Below are 20085 nucleotides of genomic sequence, written 5' to 3' on the forward strand. Positions count from 1 at the left end.
ACATCATCTGTATACATCAAAGCTATTGCCTCGAAGGCATAATGTAAAGCAGATTGAACAATATGAAAGGTTTGAAGTTGACACATTAATATAGTGCTTTTAGGGGGTCTTCTTCTTGTCAAAATTCAACAATAATTTTCAAAGTTTGAGAATGAACTTCGTTTGAGTAAAGAGAACAAATTGCATGAGGCCGGTGGAGAGTCCGGGTTATGATAGGTCCCCAGCAACCTGATCGCAGGAGGCGACAGAATAAACACAGTTGTGTGCAGCAAACATTTCATGAAGGATGACTTCAAATGGACACCCAAAGCCAGGTGCTGCTCCCTCAGTGTTTCAGTGATCTGTGGACAGTGAGACTAGAGTCAGAAAGCTACCCTTAAAAGGTGAGGAAAAAGGAAATGTTAACTGAAATAATATTTTTTAAGTATGTATGTCAGATGATGCTGATCAAGAGGAATCTGCCTCAGCAGAGGAATCTCCCACAAGTAATCCACCACCTTAGATACAGTAACAATGATAAATCATATTAAATTAATTTTGCCATTTGACATGCTTCTAAATTAGATGTTAATGAATACAAAATAAACGATGTCTATATCTTTTAGTATTTACATCTGAAGATGTTGATATTCTGATATTATCTAAAATATTAAATGATTTTTTAGTCTATATTCCATGCACCTTATTTGTAATTCCAGAGACATATCTATTGTTATCTGTGTGTTCAAAGAAGTTATATTGATACATCATCGATTTAAAATTATAGTGAAGCAGAATATGACGCAGCGGTCACTGACTCCATTCCTACATAGATTTGTATTGCAATATATTTGGAATTAATATACTGAATCGCAAAAGAAACGTCAACGCAAGTAACATTGCATGAAAAGTTGTCATTTAAATATCTGGGTAATTTCTGTCAAAGTTTCTAAAATTTAACATTAATTACCTTGTCCGGAAAAATAAAATTTGATGATAAAAAACCCTAAGTAGATGACAATAAAACCGTTCGCCAAAACACATCACGGCAACGGCCATGGTAACCCGATGCACGTTAGTTCCGTGAAAATTGAAATGCAAATGCGTTCCCCAAATTCTTGCCCTATAAAAATCCACCCGGATCGGATAACATTCATTCGTTATTGAACGATTGCAAGCTGGACAAACCGCCCGGCAAGTAGCCAATGCATTACAAGTAAGGACTATATAAGGCTCCAGCAACGGTACCAGACCACCAGCACTACAGATGACCGGCCACGTAGTGGAAGACCAAGGGTCACCACCCGACGTCAGGATCGTCAGATTGTGCGACAGCATCTTCAAGATCGCTTTTGTACTGCTGCGGAAACTGTTCGACAGACCATAAGGACACACCAGCAACACCTTAGGGCGGACACCGTGCGCCGACGATTGACGAGCAGACACCTCTACTTGTCACAGGCCACACCGAGGACCCATTCTGACACTACGCCATCGCCGGGACCGTCTTCAGTGTGCAACATAGCACCAGCATTGGGGCCACCAGCAGTGGAGAAGAGTTCTCTTCTCAGACGAGAGACGTTACTGTATCTCAACAGCAGATGGCAGAGGGAGAGTTTGGCGACGCCGTGGGGAACGTTATTCGGATGTTTGTGTTGTCGAGAGAGACTCATCATCATCGTGTGGGGTGGAATCGGTCTTGCGCAGAGGGTCAGCCCTGTGGTCTTCCGAAACATTGGTCCAGGGAGAGGCAATTGTGTCACAGCAGCTCGGTTCATTGATCAAGTCTTGAGACCACACACCAAACCTTATTTGGCACGTCGCTGCAACAACGTGTTTCAGGATGATAACGCCCGTGCCAACACTGTGAGAGCAACAAGAGACTTCCTCCAGCAGAACCATGCAGTAGCCTGCCCTCAGTCCCGATTTAAATCCCATTGGCGAGATTCAAAGACGGCTGAAATGACGTCCGACTAAGGCCGACAACTGCAGCTTAACTGCATCAGTCGTTCCTCAGAGTGTGGGCTCAAGTGCCTTTGCCCTTCATCAACCGCCTCATCCATTCCATGTATCGACGTTGCACATGGCGGGCGCTTGAGATAGTGACTTTGCCATTTTCTCAGATACAAGTGTTGTGTTTCACTTTAAGAACATGTGACACTTTAAGTTCAACTTTGATGATCAGTTTTCATCTTTTTAATATGTCTAAAAGTATCCATGGTGACGTTTCTTTTGCGGTTCAGTATAGTAAACCTTTCTGGAGACATTCATTCGCTTTTTTTGCGTACCATTTCTTAATCATGGATGAAAGGAAATATTTGAGAAGTTACATCATGATTGTTATCTTTTTTAGACAATTGTAATTTACTTGTTGAAGAGATACTATTCAAAGTTTCAATGATGCAAGAATAAAACAAGCATGAAATACTCACATCCCCCGCCAATATGACATGTTGGGTGTGTGTGTAAAGAAATATACTACGTTTTTCAAGATCTGCTCCGGAAACGAGGACTACCTCCATTTTCAGTCTAAATCAAAGTCGTTGCCATGGAAACTCGAAAAATAACTCTTAAAAAAACAAACCATCCAAAGGCACCAGTTCACCACTAGACCAATCAATGTGCAAAATATGGTGAAGAAATATGGTACGTTTTTCAAGATCTGCTCCGGAAACGAGGACTACTGCCATTTTCAGTCTAAATCAAAGTCGTTGCCATGGAAACTCAAAAAATATTATTTTTTTAAATCCCAAACTATCAAAAGGCACCAGTTCACCACTAGATCTATCTATGTGCCAAGTTTTGTGAAGAAATATGGTACGGTTTTCAAGATCTGCTCCGGAAACGAAGTGGGAAGGACGGACGGACAGCACCCATTCCTATATCCCCCTGCCACTTCGTGGCGGGGGATAATAATCAAGTCTAAAAATTGTACCTAATATACACATTGAGAAATATTTGCAATTCGAATCCTCTGAAAATTATATTGTCATGCATCAGTAATCAGCAAAATAGTTTTACAGTTGCAACTTTGTCAATATTAAGTTTGACAATTCAGTCAAGAAAACATCATCCAATTTTGTCTTGCATTTTGTATCCCAGTCATGTTGGTTGAAATGAAGTGTTTCTGACTGATGATATTCCTCGTGCCACACAAACACACACCACCATGTGAGGCCAGCTACTGCCAACTGAATCTGTATTTGTTAGTAGATGGGGTTTTCAAGTCGAATTGATCATCAGACACATGCAAGTAGACTAATCTTGATTTGGAAATGGTAGGACATGTAATTTCCAGTAGGCCATAGGGTGGTTCTCGACTAGGATTGTAGATGATGCTCCCAGTCAAGAACAGCCAGGGCTTATTAATAACTACACCACAACTGAACATATTCACAGTAGTATCTTGCATCTGAAAAAAAATATTATGATTTTTATATAAACTTTATACTTTTGAACACGATGAAATTTAAATGCTAAAATTTTTAAAAAATATATGTTAGATTTTTCACATTTTTAACACATTTTAAATTACCAAAAGATTTTTTGGGTCAGTAATTTGGCATCGTTTTGGAAACTGGAAACAAGTTACAACAATCATTTGCTATTTTGTTTCCTAGGATGACTGAACTAATTTGATATTATTAGTTTGTGTCATCAAGGAAGAATGTTATTATTAACACAGGCATAGGGCTGCAGTGGGCTCACATCCATGACCATGTCTCTCTGGGGATCTTCTTCCAGTTTTCAAGAAGGTTGCATAGTTCTCACACCCAAGAGAATTTAGTTATTAATAAAGATCAGGATGATTTCCTGTTTATAGGTTAGACAGTGTCTGACCGTTGTTCTAAACACATTGACATGAAAACTATATACAACAAATCAACAAAATATGTTTGACTTTACCAATCTGGATTGTGTGACTTGATCAGATGACTGTGTCTGAGAGAATTTCTCAATCTCAATACTTTGATCAATGGTCACAGAGAGAGCTTTTTGGTTGACTGTTTGTGAATCACTGAAATATTGTGGAATACTTGAGGGACCAATACTGTTGTTGAACGGGAGGTCAGGAAACTGTGTGATATCATCATTTAAAGAGGTACCATTCATAAGCCTTTGATGATATGATAACACGCTCCATTTTGGAAACATGACAAACTTTGTTAATATTTCAGACTTAGAGTCTGGTACATCATGTGTTCAAATGGATCTATGCTCATGATATTAATCACTGGTTTGTCTGGTCCAGGTTCGATTATTTACAGACCGTCGTCATATAGCTAGAATATTGCTGAGTGTGTCGTTAAAGAAACAAACAAACAGCAACTGTCAAAAGTAACAGATCTGGCCTGATGTCGCTTAGTAAATCAGCTGAGTTTCGGATGGGTGATAGAGGTGATATCAAAGGATTGTAGAGGTCTGACTGAACACGTTTTAGTGACACATTTAGGGTTGTCATTGTTTTACCTTTGAATAACAATATCATCCAACTGAGCTCCCTTAAGTTTTTCTTCTCTTGGAAGATGCCAGGTTTGAGGAAGTGAAATATTGCAGACATAATCTGGGATGGCAGTAACACCAAGACACTTGTAGTTTGCTATCTGGTACATAACACCTGTGATCTGGCCATAACTATGACTCTGACCAATGGTACAGGAACATATAGCATTCTCTACAAAAAATGGATGACAACCGCAATATATATGGAGAATATAACGGAATCATTTTTGCTATTCATAATATTGATTACATTTCTTTTTACAATCATTTTAAAAAATGATACTAAAGTAACCAGTAAGAACTGATTTCAAATTAATCTAATTATTAACTGTCAAGCGAATTAAAAAAGATATTATAATCATGACAAAAGTGACAAACAATTATTGATGAGTATGAAAAATAACTATGGCCGATACACTACGTCTGCAAGCCAATGCATTAAATATATTCTTGTAAAATAAGTTTACTACTATATATTATAAATTCAGTAAACTACGGTTATAACGAACACGCTTATAACGAACTGACCGATATAACGAACTTATTTTTTAGTCCCGGCCATTTGATGTATGTGTGCTGTATGCTGTGTGCTTATAACTAAGGTTATAACGAACTAAAATTAGTGGTCCCTTTGAGTTCGTTATAACCGTAGTTTACTGTGCCTTTACATGATGACGTGAATTCTCTGCGATCTGTAACAAGCAGCTGTTTCACACACATCACCACCACCTGTGGGCACCAATGTGAAAACAAATAAAAAAGTTGTGTGAAGAAATAGAACTATCAAATAAATTAGACGGGATGGAATATTTTAAGCAGATTTTTTTGTCACATTAATAATACAAAAAATCTACTGGAGTAGGGCCATAAATGATTGCTTATCATCTCGCCTAGATTGTCTAGTTCAAGATTATCTATATCAACAATCAAAACTGCTTACATTGATGAATAAATCATGGACACGAAATATGTTGAGTCATGTTTTGATCAGTTGAGTCATGTTTTGATCAGTTGATAACGTAAACGTGAATGTCTTCCCTTGATAACATTTCGAAGTTATGTCTTGAGAGTAGCTTCCCTTAATAACTGCTGAGCAGCATCGTAAACATTAGCCTAGATATCTACGTCATACGACTTATCGTGTTGTGTAGGCTTGTGACGAACAGCGATTTCAGACCCTTTGGGTCTTGGATATATGCTTCAGAAAAGTATTTGTAGCCCTTTCCCTTCTGTGATTTTTCAGAACTGCTGGACAGTTTCTGAATATAGCATTCCTAAAACGAAAACATGAAATTAGGATGTACATTTAGATTTTTCGCATTCGTCGTTATTTATGTGAATATGCCTACGTTAGCCTCGTTCTGGTTCAGATATGAATATTCATGAGCCCTCATTTAGAATGGTCTATGGCAGCCTGGTTCTCTGGGTATGCTGCCGCTGGCGGCTACACTGACCCAGGCAATGACTGCACAATGCCCGCCTCCACAAGACGAACAAACATGGCGGACACGACATGTATTTACTATAGAAAAAGGTTAAAACTTGTGGTTATATTTTATTCTTAGCATTTTCATGAATGCTTTTGCAATGTATACGTCACGAGAATAACGTCCATTGTTACTTTTAGTGAAGGAAAACATTATTTAAGCTGTTTCGAGACTCGAAAGATGTCGTCACATCAGTGAAATGTAAACAATGACTCGCACCCCATTTACGACATTGATATTTTCGTTAATAATTCGTGTCAGCTCACTGTTGTGACGAAATCGTACACATAATACATGGAATTAAACGACCATGTTGGTGAAATACCGTTAGCATCTTTATTTTAAAATCTGTTGACGCAAATGTCGCCGATTATGCCTCGTTTTCTCCCATTGTAAAAAGGTGTGTTTAGCGAAGTTATTGAACGCCCAGTATAATAACTAGAAAAACAAACACGTTTGATCCGTAATAATGGTATTTAATGATAAGGTCTGTCATTGGTTCTGACATTTGGCCTTTGGATTTTATTCACATGAAAAGCCATTTATTTGGCATTTGTTTTCTTATTCCACAATTTAATAAATCATAAATAGATCCAATAATTTTGGAAACATATTGGATTAAGTTCAACATAGTGTTTTTTGACTATGCGTGTGCTTGTAAAAATAAGGGATCTGAATGGCATAAAAATAAAGAATATGTTAATCATTTTGAATTAATTTGGTACAGTGGCATACATATCCAACATATAGCCGTCCACATACATACCATTTCTTGAAGAAAGGTTTAAAAAAACTTACTGGGACCGCTGATAATTGTCACCTTGCTTGATGTTCTTTTTTTCGTTCAGATATAAATGTATTTCAGATATCATTACTGCAAGTCGCGATCCGTTTCTGGCACCCAGTCTAATGGACCACATGGCGTCACACATTTGTCAGAAGGACGAACAGTTTGTTTGCTTGTTGTTTTACGCCACACTCAGTAATATTCCAGCTATATGACGGCGGTTTGTAAATACTCGAGTCTGGACCCGACAATCCAGTGATTGACATCATGCGCATCAATCCACGCAATTGGGATACGATGACATGTATCAACCAAGTTAGTCGCCTCTTACGACAAGCATAGTCGCCTTTACGGAAAGCATGGGTTGCTGAAGACGTAAGGACGAACTGCATGTGGATGTAGACTACAAAACAAATACTTGAATTATAACAGAATACATACCATCCTACACTAGCCGTAGCGGATTTCACATAGCTTATTTCAAGGCCGATGACAAAAATAACTGTTTTGCTCTTGCATAAACACAATAATCAAATCTTTGTTATTCAAGCCGAAGTCCTTTAGAAATCGATATTTGGCTTCGTTCGAAACTTTATTGGTGTTGATACGTCAGAACCTGGCATGGGTCAAGTCAATTGACTATTGGATTTCGGAGGAAATGGGGATGTGGAGAGCGGCGTCAAATTATTAATTTGTTCAAGGAAATGCTAGAATGATATAATTTTGCCTCGGGTCTCACAGAGAAAGATTGTCACTGGATATGTAGATAATCTTGAAATCAGACTGAGTAAACAGTTGTATGTCTTGAAGCAGTGACCGAAATACTATTCTGTCCCTATCACAGATCCCATCAGTGTCTATACAAATCAAATGAAAGATATTGACAACAGTTAAATATATTGAAAGAAAGAGCAATGGCAAATTCTCCCACTAAACACGAATAGTGACTGAAAGTCACGAGAAAACACAATTCATTGGGAGATGACTATTTACTTCAGACATTACAACTTGATTACAGGTAATCAACTTGACAACATTACAAGGAGGAATACACGATGGCCTACCTTAAAAGGCGACAATGCTTGTCCTGAGAGACGACCAACGGGATCGGGTGGTCAGGCTCGCTCACTTGGTTGATGCATGTCGTATCAAAGTTATGTGAATCTATCCACTGCACAATGTTCCTGAGAAATATATATTGTAGTTTTCGGGAGAATGACGTTCAGTACAACTTGACAGTAGCTGGAATATTCCTGAGATCTGCGTTAAGCAACAAACAAACAAAATCAAGAAATAAAAGAAAACTTTCTTGAAGCCTTGAATACTGTAAACCTGATCAATAACATGGTTGGGGGAAGAAACGTATTGCACTCTTCGAAATCCTATTATTGAGTACCTCTACCGTTGTGAAAAGTTGAACCAAAATATGTGGAGTGCACACTTGGTGCCCATGGGGATGCCTGCTTCTTGCCTAAACGTCTTCACAAAGCTACGATTACTTACATATGCTCCGTTGATAAAGGGAGGAATCTCTCTCTCTCTCTCTCTCTCTTTCTCTCTCTCTCTCTCTCTCTCTCTCTCTCTCTCTCTCTCTCTCTCTCTCAACGAACGGGTGTTTAAAGAATAGGGGAATCCAGTACAAAAGAGGAATGGACATGTGTTAGGTTTTAGAGTCAAGTCAAAAGTTAATCATGCTGGCAGATTTCTTCCTCAGTTAGCGTACTGGCCTTATAAGTGGCATTTTATATGCCATTCATACCAAGTTCTTTGATAACGCAATGATAAGAGTGAGGCTAACATATAATCGTTACGTCAGGCCTAGCCAGTGAGTACAACTGCAAACCTTAGATTTCTGATGATGGTTGGTTGGGACAGAATGGGTTTATTCCAATTTATTCCAATTCTGTTTCCTTTTTTTCAGTTTGCGTATTCGACCAATGCCAACATCGTGCACTGACGTTTTCTGAAAGACGTTCAATTGGTTCCTCTTGTACTGTACACAAGAAGTAGTGACGACCTGTAATGACCTGTAAACATTGTTGGTCCCAAGGCTGAATAAAACCCGGTCACTAGTGGGATACGATCTCAGCACCTGGCGGTTTTGACCGCTTGCCCACTCAGCCCCCAGTGGTTCTATGTTATGCAGCGGCTCTACCCGCATTGGTTATCCATATATTAATATATGGCCTAATATTGTCATGTACACTATTCCATACCTCACAGGTCACCATGTGGAGCTATGTCGTGCAGCAGCTTTACCCGCAGTGGTTATCCATATATTAATCTATGGCCTCATATTTCAATGTACACTATTCCATACCTTACAGTCGGCCATGAATCTTCTCACTCACTCACTCAATATTTCCACGAGTGAATATTGTTTTCAACAAATTACAAGAGTTCACCTCTATCCATGGCATGTAAGCACCGAGTTCTCATTTCTCTTATGTCTCTAGATGTGTCTGGCTTAGTTCATGAAGATGAAAGCAAGTTCTATTGACTCCAAATGACTTGATGCTGTTTCAGTCAATTGTATTCAACATCAAATCATAATGCTGAGTGTATCCGACTCCAAAGCTGAGAGTGTTGTTAACACCTAGTCCTTTGGTAACAAGCAAATATCTGTCTGTCACAGAACACACTCTGAATGCGAGCGTTGCTTGCGGACGGTCGCGATACTGCCATTACCATGCGGTGGTATGACATTTCCATTGTGTTTTGGGATTTGTTTGTGAGCAGTAGTTGTCATATCTGTCGATACGGGGCTTAAACATAGCAAAATACTCGTGACGTGATTATTTGAAGATGTGTACATCATCTGTGTTGTTTTCTTCTGTGTAGCACATCAAAGCTATTGCCTCGAAGGGACCATTTAAGGCATGTTGAACAATATATAGGCTTTGATTGAAGACAAAACTAAAACTAATGTCTTGGCTAAAAAGAAATTTAAATTTAAAAGAGAAAATTGGCTATAGAAATTCGGTTCAGAGAATTGGAAGCAGAGAAAGAAAATGAAAAGAGAGAAATTCAAAGAAAAATTGAAGCAGAAAAAGAGAGAGGATTTCGGATGAAGCAATTAGAAATTGAAGCTGAGATTGGAAGCTGATAAAGAAATAAAGCTGAAAGAACTTGAATTACAGCATGATCTCTCTCACCGTACCTCAACAGGTGATGAATTGTTTGATCTTTCCAAGCAGATTAGACTTGTTTCGCCCTGCTCTGAACATGATGTTGAGAAGTTGTTCTTCTTTTGAAAAGTTAGTTTACAGTTTGAAACAGTGGAGCATTTTGTTGCAGTGTGTGCTTAGGGGAAAAACTCAGGAAGTTTATTCTGTCTAACCTATTGGTAGGAGTTCTGACTATGAGGCTGTTAAGGCTGACGTTTTGAGGGCTTATGAATTGGTTCCTAAAGCTTACAGGCAACCTTTAGGTCTGGTTCTACAGTTTTGAGTTTGCAAGAGAGAAGGAAACTGTTTGATAGGTGGTGTACTTCAAAGGAGGTCATTGGTAATTTTGATAGTTAGAGGCAATTTCTTTTGCTTGAGAGTTTAAGCAGTGTGTGTCAACGGACATTCGGACATATCTTGATGAGCAGAAAGTGGATCAGTTACACAAGGCTGCTACTTTGACTGATGTCTTTTCGCTATCTCACAATGTTAGTTTTAAGCAGTCAGGGTGTACAGGCAGGAGTTCGTAGGGTTACAAATCAGGAAAGGATAGTTCACCCCCTCCTAGATCTAGTTCTAACAAGTCTAGTTCTGAGTTTGTTGACAAAAAGTCAAGTTCTACCCAAGATTATTCTAAAACTACTTCTGAATTTTCGTCAGACCATACTTGTAGATATTGCCGCAAGCCAGGGCATATCATTTTTGAGTGTAGAAAACTCACTTTCTTCCCTGAATGCTTTTGTGAATGTCAAATCACAGCCTTTATGTGGTTCGAGTTAGGTGTTGTTGACCGTCCATCAAGGTCTGTTGTGAGAGAGGCGTACTTACTTTTATTAGCAAAGGTTTTGTGTCAGCTAAAGGCGACAGTTCCAATGTTAAACCCATTAACGTTTTGAGGGATACTGGTGCTCTTCAAACGCTTTTTTTCGATGGTATTTTGCACTTTCTGAGGAGTCACCAGGGAACTCTGAGGTTTTGTTAGATTCTTGATGTGGCTGTGCCAGTGACCGCTCCATTTTGTCAATTTGAAGACAGATTTGGTGTCTGGGTTGGTCAGAGTGGGAAATACAGACACTCTACCTGTTAAAGGAGTAGCTCATTGAGAATGATTTGGCAGGGGAAAGATGTTCGGCTGGTCCTGTCTAGCACATCTAAAAGTACTGAAAATCTTGAAACAGAAATTCCAGGTAGTTTTCCTTTGTGTATTGTTACTCATGCTATGGCAAAGCAAAGTCCTTCTGAGAATGATTCAAGTTATGATTTGGCTGGCACTTTTATGGATCCTTCTCGTGACATGTCTAAATTTTCGAGGGACAGTACTAAAATATCTGACAGTATGTCTGTTGAGGAACAAGTTCAGGATAGGGAGCCGTTAACTTAAACTTTTTGTCAACAGGTACTCTCTTCAGAAGAAACTGACAAGGTTCCAGTTTGCTTTTATTTCAAGGATAGCATTTTGATGAGGAAATGGAGGCCGCCAGATTTTCCTGCTGATAATGACTATTAAGGTTGCCATCAAGTTGTTCTTCAAAATTCATATCGAAAGCATTTATTTGAGTTTGTCATATGAAACTCCTTTGCTAGGTCATTTGAGTGTGAACAAAATTCGGTCCCATTTCTTTTGGCCTAATTTGCAGCATGATGTAGCTGAATTTTGCAAAACATGACGTGTGGGCAAAATGGTTGGCAAACCTAATCAGAAAACCCCAACAGCATCTCTTAAACCCATTCCAGTATTTTGCAGAGTGATCATTGGTTGTGTTTGTTATGTTAGTTTTAGGCAAAGGGAACAGCAAAGTCAGGAAATCAGTACATGCTTACTGTCATGTGTGCTTCCACAAGTCCCTTTGACCTTGTAAGTGATACTGACTATGTTGTGCAAACACCAGCCTGGGGTAACAAGACACAACTTTGTCATGTCAATATGATAAGAAAGTATCATGATAAAAATGACTATGCTTCGAACTCAGTGTGTTGCTCCGGTTTCACCTGTGGATATTGTATCACATTGTGATACTGATGAGAATTGTGATTTTGTCAAGTTTGATGGCATTGCTGACTATGCTACCCCTAAGCTAAACAATTCTGAAGTATTGTCATCTGAGCAAAAGGCTCATGTGTCAGAGTTATTTCAAGAGATTCTCCACCATGGCAGTTAGTGAAGCCCGAGGTGGATCTAACATTAACTAAATTGAAGAAATCTGAAACAAATCAACTTATTTATCATCAAAAGTATATTCAGTTAAGAAACAAATATGATACTTATAAATCTATATTTACCGATGGATCTAAAGATGGTGACACAGTTGCCAGCGCCACCATCATTGGATCCAGGACTATATCTTCAAGACTTCCAGATAACTGTTCCATTTATACAGCCGAATCCAAGGCCATATCAACAGCATTAAAGTACATAAGTAAACAATCCAAACATAAGCAATATATTATATTTTCAGATTCCTTTTCTTCAGGCAATTAAAAATCAGTCTTGTAAACATCCACTTTTGAATTATTAAATGTTCTTGCTAATGGCCAATGCGACATCGTCTTACCCAGCCATTTTGGTATTATTGGGAACACAATGGCCGATGCCAATGCAAAAGCTGCACTCAACAAATATGTGACACCACTTCTTATACCCTATAGTGATTATAAACCTGTTACGTCAGAGATTTAATGCAGAAGAAGTGGGACACCCTAGTAGACAATGAATTACATGAAATTAAACCCACTATTGGTTACACCTACTTGGGTTGTCAGTCCAGATTTGAAGAGGTCGTATTACATGGTATATTGGCCATTCTCGTTACACAAACGAATATTTGTTGAAAGGTGAGCATCCTCCGTTCTGCATCCCTTGTGATGAAAGAATCACGGTCAAACATGTCCTGCTTGACTGTGTTGGTTTTTCCATCACAAGGGATAAATATTTCAAGGTTACATCTATGAAGGATCTTTTTAAAATCAGTTCTCATTAAGTTATTGGTTTTTAAAAGAAATTGAATCATTCCATAAATTTTGATTATTATGTGGTGTATATAATATAGTGTTTTCATAATTGGCAGAATACATGTGATAACTGAGATTGCTAGTGGCTGTATCCTCGAAGGGGGTTGAAGTAGTGTATAATTATTGTCCCCTGGAGAGGGTATGTAAGACCACGTCATTCAAAGTAGATTTATTCTTACCACATCCTTTAACTGTAGAATATATGTTGTTTTAATATGGGTAAATGTGTTCATAATCGCCAACACCTGAAGGGCTGATGTAAATCCAGCTGGGGCCCATGCAGGTAGCAGAAGTACTGTAAGTCCCCATGGTCCCCAGTATGGTGATCAGTTGTTGGAGATCAATAGCCTGTTTTTATAATGTATTGTTATGTATCGTAATACCCATTTTATGATTCAATACAAGTTTTAAATATTTCTCTGTGATAAGTCTAGTTATTTTACCGCCCGTCGTTGGCAGGTTTTTTTTATACGTTTCAAAGAATTTATAATCTTTAACCTTGATAGTCACAATATGGGTGAAATATTGCCGATGTGACTTAAAACTTAACTCACTCAATAGCGAGATCCCTCACTTGTTCACGGATGTACCTGGCCGTACTGATTTAGTGTGTCATTATGTAGGTGACGCTGTGCCTGTAAAACAACACCCCTACTGGTTGAATCCAATCAAGCTTGATGCCGTGAAGAAGTAGACTCAAAACATGCTGGGCAATGACATTATTGAACCAAGACATAGAAACTGGATTTCACCTTGCAATCTTGTGCCGAAGCCTGACGGTAGACACAGATGTTGTACTGACATGAAAGCGTGAACGCTGTTTCCAAAACTGACTCTTATCCAATACCAAGAAATGATTGACTGCACCGACAAAATCGGTAAAGCCAAAAACGTAAGCAAATTTGCCAAAAGGGGTATCAGCTTTTGTGACTCCAGATGGACTTCACCTATATAAACTGATGCCATTTGGGCTCAGGAACGCTCCAGCCACCTTCCAACGTCTTATCAGTGACATTACAGCCAATCGTGAGGGTGTCATCAACCATTCCATTGAGTGGGACGAACACCTGAAGAGGATCCATGCCTTCTTCAAAAGACTTACAAAGGCCAAGTTGACTGTAAATTTAGTAAGAAGTGACTTTTCACAGACACAGGTACAATTTTTAGGTCATGCCATAAGCCAAGGTAAAGTACAGCCTGTGCAAGCAAACGTGAAAGCTATATCAAGATTCCAATTTCCACAAAACAAAAGGAACTTTCATGGGTATGGCTGGTTACTACTGTACATTTTGTCAAAATTTCTCACATGTGGCAGCCCCTCTCATTAATTTGCTGGGCAAAAAGGTGAAATTTGTTTGTTCTCCAAGTACCAAGTAAAATATACTGTAGATTCTAGTGACTTTGGTGCTGGAGCTGTCCAGTTGCAGGAAGATTCATCAGGTGTTGATCATCCTGTTTGTTATTATTCACGCAAATTCAACAAACATCAGAGAAAGTATTCCACCTTTGAAAAATAAACTCTTGCTCTTTTGTTAGCTTTGCAACAATTTGAAGTGTGCTTGGGTGCTACTTTGATTCCTTTTCAAGTGTATACTGATCACAATCAACTGACATTTGTTCCATAAAATGATATGTATTTTATTGATTAACACTGATTGTAAGGGAAAATGTTCTTTGCATTGTGTCGATCTGGAATCGTTATTCAAAGATCCTTTTTATTTTGTAGAATAGGAAAAGAACATAAAAAGTCTATTTTTTCGGGGGTTTCTGATTTAGCAGGACATTTGTATATCATCATTTATAATCGTTTATTATTTGTAGTCAGTGGGACATGTAGAGGTGCGTGGTAATTCCAACAGGTTAAAACCGCTCACAGGAATATTCCAGCTATAAGACGTAGGCCAACAATTGAGACTGGACCAGACAATCCAGTGATTGATCATATTTGCTACTATCTACGCCATCCAGCTATTTGACGTCGGTCTGTATATAACCCGCTTCTGTTTTTAGCTTGTTCCAAGGACTTCTGTTTTTGACTCAGGCGATTTGCTTTGCATCTCAAAATCAATATGATAAAAAGGTGTTTTAATAAAGATTCGTGTTTCCCTATATTCATATCCATATTCAGTAGTGAAGCTCAAGCCGTCATTTTTAACCCACATTTTGAAATTCTTAGTCGGCAGTCGTTGAAACGTCGAAATATTATGACAACAGAGACGAAACTTTCATTACGCTAAACCGCAAACGGAAGAAGCTCACAGAGTGTATTATGTATTGCTTCCTTTGAATGTTGGTCACAACTTTCAAAAACATGTTTACTTTGGCTGATTGCTAGTGGGAACGTGTTTACGTAGGCCTTCCCTTTATACACGTCAAGAGGGAAGAGGGATTTAAGTGAATTTGATACCTTGTCAAAGTGTTCAGGGATTATATTTCATGGAAAATGTCACTTTATATTTAGTATTCACGTCATCATGGTATTGAATTTTTAGCGTTCTTGTGAAATGTGCCGTCCATTGATTACGTATACAGAGGATAGGCTGTGGACTCGCTGTGATAAACGTTTGATTAATGATTGGTTTTAAATGTTTCTGCAATAGTTGTTTATGGGTCATTCCGTAAAAGGATGTTTTACACGTGTATAGATTTCTTGCATAATGCATGATCGAACACGTAGTACAGTGTTCTTTGCAATGTATTCGTTTAAGACGCTGAAGCTGAAATATACAGGCTATCTTTCTCGTCAGCCAACCAAAACATTGTAACAATTATTTTACGTTTGTTTGTTGTATAACGCCGCACTCAGCGATATTCAAGCTATATGACGGCGGTCTTTAAAAAAAAAATTATTTCCACACATTCCAGTGATTAAGATCATTATCGTCGATCTATGCAGTTGTGACACGATGACATGCATCATCCAAGTCAGTGAGCCTGACCAGTCGAAGACCAACTCTAACCCGGATCTTCATGGGGGCATATTTTAGCAGCAACCCACCGCGTCACCTTGACCTTCTACGGAGGTCACTCGAAAGGTGTGGATGGCAGGTACCATTTGCACTGTCATTTGCACGTCAAATGCTTCTTAGTTATCGCGTACATTGAGCTTTATGAATGGTAAAGAACTTGACTCATGACAAATTGTCAAAATCTAAAAAAGATATACTTGTGTTTTCTAAAGACCGGGAGAAAACACAATACTTTTAGAGCAGCGCCATCTACACAGTATTTTCTTAATTAATCTGATATGTAATTTGGGCTCTGTCTTGTATGGACATATTTACACGACGCTATCGGAATATATACGGTAACTAAAATACGACATTCCCTGGCATGTATTTGTCATGATAAAGTTGAAAGGCCCCAGTACGTGTTTCTATGATGGTCGCAAGAAACGACGAAATGGATCGAGTGGTCAGGTTCGGTGACTTGGCTGACAGTGTGTCATCGCAGCCGAAGTAGTGAATCGTTCCTAAATTAAATGATGCAAATCCCTGGATTCCCTGGACGAGACTATTATTTATGTACAACTGATATAGACATATAGATCATCCATATAGCCGTCCACATATAATACCTTTTCTTGAAGAAAGGTTAACCCTTCTCTTTGACAATTCCATAAAACTCTTAAAAGGATGGGAAAAACAATTTACTGGAACGAGTCATTCTTGTCGCCTTCCTGGATCTGCTTTTTTCCGTTCAGATATATATGTATTTCAGACACCAAGTCGCGATCCATTTCTGGCATCCAGCCTAATGGACCACATGGCGTCACACATTTGTCAGAAGGACGAACTGCATGTGGATTTAGACTGCAAAACAAATACCCGAATTATTATAGACTTAATACCATACTAGACAAGTCGTAGCGGATTTCACATTTCACATAGCTCATTTCAAGGCCGTTGACAAAAATAACCAGCTACCTTGTTTTGCTCTTGCACAAACAAAATACATTAAATCTTTGTTATTCAAGTCGAAGTCCTTTAGAAATCGATATGTGGCCTGGTTCGAAACTTTATAAGTGTTGATACGTCAGAACCTGACACGGTTCTTGATGACACCTTGCAAAGTCAACTGACCATTTGATTTTCGGAGGAAAGAGTGATGTGGAGGGGGCGTAAAATATTAATTTGTTCCAGGAAATACGAGAATGATATAATTTTGCCTCGGGTCTCACAGAGAAAGATCTCACTGGATATGCGGATCATGAAATCAGACTGAGTAAACAGTTGTATGTCTTGAAGCAGTGACCGAAATACTATTCTGCCCCTAACACAGATCCCATCAGTGTCTATACAAATCAAAAGATAGACATTAACAACTGTCAAATTATCACACTAGACACGAATAGTGACTGAAAGTCACGAGAAAACACAATTCATTAAGAAGATTATTTACACCAGTCATGACAGCTTGTCGTCAATCAACCTGAGAACATTACAACATAAAGTAGACGACAGTCACTGTCTACTTCCAAATTGTAAACATATGAATTAATCTCCTCGTCCTTGAAACCTTCCTTTTATTTATTTAGAACTCGTGTGACAGTTGGTCCTAAAAGCCAATCAACTCTTCCCTTGGGCTGAGTTATATGTCTCTCTTTGAAATTATCAATAAATTGGTAATAAATTGTCACAAATGCAAATTGTATCATTTTCACATCAACATCTATTTATTCACCAAATTCGTAGAATATGTCTGATATAAAACATGTGCGTATATGGATAATTTGTTTAGTTTATTGTTTAACGTCGTAATATTCCAGCTATATGACGGCGGCTGTAAATAATCGAGTCCAGACAGTCCAGTGATTGACATCATGAGCATCGATCTGTATAACTGGGAAGCGATGAAAGACCAATTCTAAAGCCCCCGTGACACTATCAAAAACTTTGATCAAAAACTTGGTCAAAGAAAACTATTTACTCAACCAGTGGACCGTTCTGGAATAAACAATGAAAATTCTTAGAGAAAATCGGAATAAAATAAAGGGAAGTATCGTTGACCTATCATCAACTGTATTTGAAATGAACAGATGGGATAAGAGTTTGAACACCCTTGCCTGATTTTCATCAGAAAAAACTGCCTTCCTCCAACACAAATCTGACTTACCTTCTCCCCTCTGTCAGCAATATCTATCTGTATCTATGTTGTAAGTGATGTTCTTGAACCTTCATGAAAACAAGTTGTTATTGATAGACCGTGTTATGAATTATGGATGTTTTTCGGGCATCGGGGAGTCACTTTAAATCCTGCGCGTCAGTCGTTTATATTGCCAATAAAACACATATGCACAATCCCTTATCTATGCTTGAACACTGACATTCTACTTAACAATCGGTATTCTGGGTGGAAGATATGAGAAGAATGTTCCCGAGAAACATATATTTTCTTATGCAGCCTTAGCATGTTTTCGGGAAAATGAGGTTCAGTACAACTTGACTGTAGCTGGAATATTGCTGAGTTCTGTGTAAGCAACAAACAAGCAAAAACAAGAAATAAAAGAAAACTTTGCTGGACCTTAATACTGTAAACCTGATTAATAATAGGATTGGGAAAGAGCCGTATTGCACTCTTCGAAATCTTATTAGAAAGAGCATCCTTGATTGTTCCTCAAACGTTGTGAAAAGTAGACACCAAAGATAAAATCGCACCTTTTTAGCATCGAACTGATGAATTTTGTCTATTCTCATGATTGCAGTAGCGCATTAATACATAACACCACTGTCATAAGTGACGTCATCCTATGTGCTGCTTACTACTCATAAATAATGTGACCCTACACAAAAAGGTTTCCGTCATATCTGTGGATTATCAAGGCGATGATGAAAATGCAAACTAGACAAAAACAAAGCTAGAACACGCTGGGTGCCAAGTTGAATGTTTACACCTCAAAGACATTACCAAATATGTACAACAATGTTTACTTCCGTATGACATCGGTCATGACCGACTTTTACCAAATGGCGTGTTCACTGACAACAGTACGCGGGATTTCCAGTGGAGGATTTTCGTTGATTGAGGGATCGTATACACATAAATGTGTCTCGTAGATCTAAGTAATCAGAAACATTCTGACAATCTGCCTACTGTTATTTATTTGCCATGTTTTCCAATGTAACAAAGAGAATTAGTCAGAAATGCAAATGCCACATTGGACGGAACCTTTTACGGTTTCTGTTGAATTAACCACATCATTGTAATGTATATGTGTGTATTTCCATTATTAGTGAAACGATTCTCTCCCCATGAATATTCTCAAACGCGTGATCGAGCCAATGTATGCAACAGTTAGACGAAAGTACCTCTAAAAATGCTACACAGTGTAAAATTTGAATTTTGCTTTAATTACATTTCAGCAAGTACAATTTTCCGAGCACAGTTTTCGTTTCCATACCTAATTTATTTCGCATGATTTCATCTAGATAATTTACATTGGTGACAAAGACCATTTATCCAATGTTTCGAAAATGTTTGAGGAATTCAGGGATGCACGTATAGCAGCTGAGTTTGAAATATACCTGATCAAATAGGCGTCCCTTAACCGGCATTTTGTAAACACAATCCAATATGTTGGAGCGTACACTTCGTTCGTGTATGCGTATTTTCCAAAACATTCTAAACGATTCTAGGCTTATCGGCGACGTTTCAGAATTATCATTAGTGATTTGATACCCGTGATCGCTAATATGCTGTTTTTCTACTTTAATTATTCGGGTAAATATCCCATAATTAGATTGTTAAACACACAGTAAATATTTATATAACGCCGTGAATTGTGATTTGGCGAGATTTACAATGTACCTAATTTTCAGAAGTCACTTTCAGTAATTTTGAATTGCATAAAATGACAGTAAATGATAAACAGAAGGGGGAATTCAAAACTGTGAAGTGTATTAGTCTTCGTGATGTATTTTGAATTTTATTCGATTTCGAAGTGAGGGTTGAAGAGGAGGGACATATGTGTCGCTGTGGCATCCAGGGGGTTTACACTCTGAAAAAACGAAAATGTTGACATAACAACAGATAATGTAACTGATAATAATAACAAACAAACTCGCAGACAAGGACGAGTTTGTTTATTTTTATTATTAATTACACGGTCCTGTTGTTCAATACAGACGTAGGTGAACATTCGACTGAAGCACGA

General features: G+C 38.3%; 1 pseudogene; it reads right to left on the bottom strand.

Annotated features, from left to right (window-relative positions):
- Positions 1-2996: 2996 nt before the first annotated feature.
- Positions 2997-4134, bottom strand: LOC139454130 (uncharacterized; annotated as a pseudogene).
- Positions 4135-20085: the final 15951 nt, after the last annotated feature.

This window comes from Haliotis cracherodii, unplaced genomic scaffold (genome assembly GCF_022045235.1).
Source record: "Haliotis cracherodii isolate W230 unplaced genomic scaffold, xgHalCrac1.p SCAF_1, whole genome shotgun sequence".
NCBI classification, from domain to species: Eukaryota; Metazoa; Mollusca; class Gastropoda; order Lepetellida; family Haliotidae; genus Haliotis; species Haliotis cracherodii.